This window comes from Lepus europaeus, chromosome 3 (genome assembly GCF_033115175.1).
Source record: "Lepus europaeus isolate LE1 chromosome 3, mLepTim1.pri, whole genome shotgun sequence".
Classification (NCBI taxonomy): domain Eukaryota; kingdom Metazoa; phylum Chordata; class Mammalia; order Lagomorpha; family Leporidae; genus Lepus; species Lepus europaeus.
Genome location: NC_084829.1, coordinates 33,161,045 through 33,164,681, shown reverse-complemented (window position 1 = coordinate 33,164,681; position 3,637 = coordinate 33,161,045). Strand labels below are relative to the sequence as shown.

At 39.7% G+C, this 3,637-nt stretch overlaps 1 pseudogene; it reads left to right on the top strand.

The window, feature by feature from the left end:
• The first annotated feature begins 1,342 nt into the window (after window positions 1-1,342).
• On the top strand, window positions 1,343-2,342 carry LOC133756494 (Y-box-binding protein 1-like; annotated as a pseudogene).
• Window positions 2,343-3,637: the final 1,295 nt, after the last annotated feature.

Genomic DNA, 3,637 nt, shown 5'->3' with positions numbered 1-3,637 from the left:
CAATTAAATATCACATAATCAACACAAGATTATCCAGATACGTACAGCAAATAATTTTAGAACTAAAAGGAGAGATAGATTCCAATACAATAATGGTTAGTGGGTGACTTCAACACCACACTCTCATTGATGGACAGATCATTCAGTCAGAACATCAACAAAGATACATCCGGATTGAAGCATACAATGGAGCAAATGAACCTAACAGATATTTATAGGACATTTCACCATCAGCTACAGAATACACATTTTTTTCTCATCAGTACATGGAATACTTTGTATGGTAGAACATATATTAAGCCACAAATCTAAGTAATTTAGTAAGATTGAAACCATACCATGTATCTTCTCAGCTCACAAATGAATTAACTAGAAGTCAATAACAAGAAGAAAAATAGAGCATTCAAAATACATGGAAATTCCACAACATGCTAATGAATGAAAATGGGTCATTGAATAAATTAGAAAGGAGTTAAAACTTTCTCTTGAAATAAGTGAAAATGAATACAATATATCAATTACGTATCTCATAAGTTTCTACTATTAAAAATGAACAAACTAATTGATATTTCTGGGCAGATGTCTTGCATCTAAGTGCTTGGGGTCCATTTCCAGTTCCACTCTCAATGCCAGTTTTCTGCTGACATGAACCCAAATAGGATATTTTGGTCCCTAATACTCACATGGGAGCCCTGGATTGAGTTCCTGGATCCCAACTTCTAACTTTTCCAGCTCTAGCTGTTGAGGCATATGGAGAGTGAAATAGAAAATTGTATTTCTCTTTTATTTTCTTTCTTTCTTTTTTTTTAAACAGGCAGAGTAAGACAGTGAGAGAGAGAGACAGAGAGAAAGGTCTTCCTTTACCGTTGGTTCACTCCCCAAATGGCTTTTACGGCTGTGCTTTGCTGATCCAAAGCCAGGAGCCAGGTGCTTCCTCCTGGTCTCCCATGTGGGTGCAGGGCCCAAGCACTTGGGTCATCCTCCACTGCCTTCCCGGGCCACAGCAGAGAGCTGCACTGGAAGAAAAGCAGCTAGGGCAGAACCAGTGCCCCAACTGGGACTAGAATCTGGAGTACCGGTGCCACAGGTGGAGGATTAGCCTAGTGAGCTGTGGCACCAGCAAATTGTATTTCTTTATTGCTGTCTTGCTCTCTCACTCTCTCTCTCACTCTCAAATAATAATGATTTAAAAATCCTCAAAGTATCTGAAAATATACTTTTCCTAAGGAAAAAAAGGCAAAAAGCCAATAAATGCATTTAAAAAACCTTCAATATTACTATCCCATTCTTCTGTACACTCTGGGGTCCACCCTCCACTTGGGCCACCACCATTCACCTAGTTATGATTGTACCCCAGGGAGAAGCTGCAACTACTGCAGCCAGCCCTGGTCAGTATAACCACAACCATGAGCAGCAAGGCAGGGAGGCAACAGGTCCCGCCATGCCCCCTGCCATTCCTGCCCTCAGGGTAGCAAATCCAAGCCCAGCGCCATGGGAAGCACAGTGAGCAGTGGTCTGGGAGGCCTCACATCAGCAGCACCTACCAGTAAGGACAAAAATGTCATCAAAGGTTTTGTGAACAGTAGAATGTTTCAATATTAGAAACAGATATATTATAGTTTCATCAAAAGAAATGACAGCAAGGGAGACATATTTGTATACCAGGCTGCCATAAAGAATAACCCCAGGAAGTCCCTTCACAGTGTAGGATGTGGAGAGGTTTTGAAGTTTGATATTGTTCTAGAAAAGGGTGGGGAGGCAGCATATGTTACAGGTCCTTGTGGAGTTCAAGTACAAGGCAGTACACATGCAACAGACCTTAATGATTATAGAAGTTCTGTCATGGGGTCCTACACGCAATGACCAGAATTACCACAATAGCAAGAGTGGGGAAAAGAATAAAGGATCTGGGAGCATTCCTGAAAGCCAGGCCCAACAATGCTGGCCTTATAAGCGCAGCCAAAGTTTCCACATGGAGACCCTATGGACCTCTACTACAATATTCCAATCCTACTATGCAGGGAGAAGTGATAGAAGGTGCTGACAACCAGGATGCAGGAGAAGAAGGTAAACCAGCAAGACAGAATATGTATTGATCAGGGATATAGACCAAAATTCTGCAGAGATCAACTTGCCAAAGACAGCCTTGAAAGGAGGCCAACCTAGAGGACCAGGACAATCAAGAAGATGAGTCCCAATGTCAGCAGCCACCTCAACACTGATACACCCTCAAGATCAATTACTGAGGCAAATGCCCAGAAAACTGTAAACCACAAGGTGGCAAATACTCAAAAGCAGCTGATCCACGAGCTGAGAATTCATTGGTTCCTGAGGCTGTGTAGAGCAAGCCTGAGTAAATGTCCCTTACTCTCTCTACTGCCATCTGATTTAGTCATCTCTCTCCCTCCATTTCAGTAAGATAGATAGGTAGTAGATAGATAGAAAGGTAGATAGATACATACACACATACCTAGGTGGGTAGGTAAAAAGGAAAAACATTTTTAAAAAAACATAAAAATAATAACCCTCATTAACACTCTATTTCCTTTCTAAAAAAAACCATTTATTTATGTATTTTAAAAGAAGAGTGATAGACAGAAGAAGAATCAGAGATCTTCCATCTGCTTGATCATTTCCCAAATGGCCATAGTAACCAGGGATGAGCCAGGCTGCAACTAAGAGCCCAAAACTCGTTAGAGTCTCCAATGTGGGTCACAGGGCCCCAAGTACTTGAGTTATCTTCTGTTACCTTCCCAGTTGCATGATCAAGCAGTTGGATTGGAAGTGGAGCAGCTGGGACTCAAACCAGCCTCCAACATGAGATATCAGCATCACAAGCCAAATGCTGGCCCCCTACTTATTTCTTGTCTGATTTTCTATTAACTTTCTATTATCTTTTCTATTATCTTTTTCTATTGTCTTTTGCATTTATTCCCTATCCCACAAATTGAATGTCTTGACTTACCCTTCTATAATGTCTACTCTCTCCCTATATATGGTGACTCCTGGACTTTTCCCATATTCAGTTGTCTCCATTTCTCTTTTCTTTCATTTACTATCATTCTCCATCTTTTTTGTTCAGCCATGGCTTTACTTCCCTATAAACATCTATTTATTCTGTGCCAGATTCTTAATACAAACACATAGAAAACTTACTGATATCTGATTGCCGAAGTGACAAGAGATTAGAGGCATCTGAAATCAGATTTCTTCGAAGAGCAGTAGCTTAGGAGTCCATAATCCAGGGTTGATTGTGACATAATACAACATTGCTACCATGGTAATGAGAATGAATATCATAGGTTTACTGGAAATCATAGACATTATCAAAGAACTCAAAAAAAGAAAGCATGAATAACAAACAAAATAAACATATTTTATATGGTAAACATCAGAACTAATTTTACATTTTTTCTCAGTGAAAAAAATTTCCTACTCTTTTTTAATCTGTATAGCACGTTGCTTAGAAAAAAATTAGTTTTCCAGAAGCAATGACTCAGGAATACATAACTCAAGGTTGGTTGTGACTTAATACAACATGGCCACCATGACAATTAGAATCAATATCATAGGTCTACTGGGAACCAAAGAGAGTATCAAAAACACTAAAAAGAAAAGCGTGAATAACACACAAAAA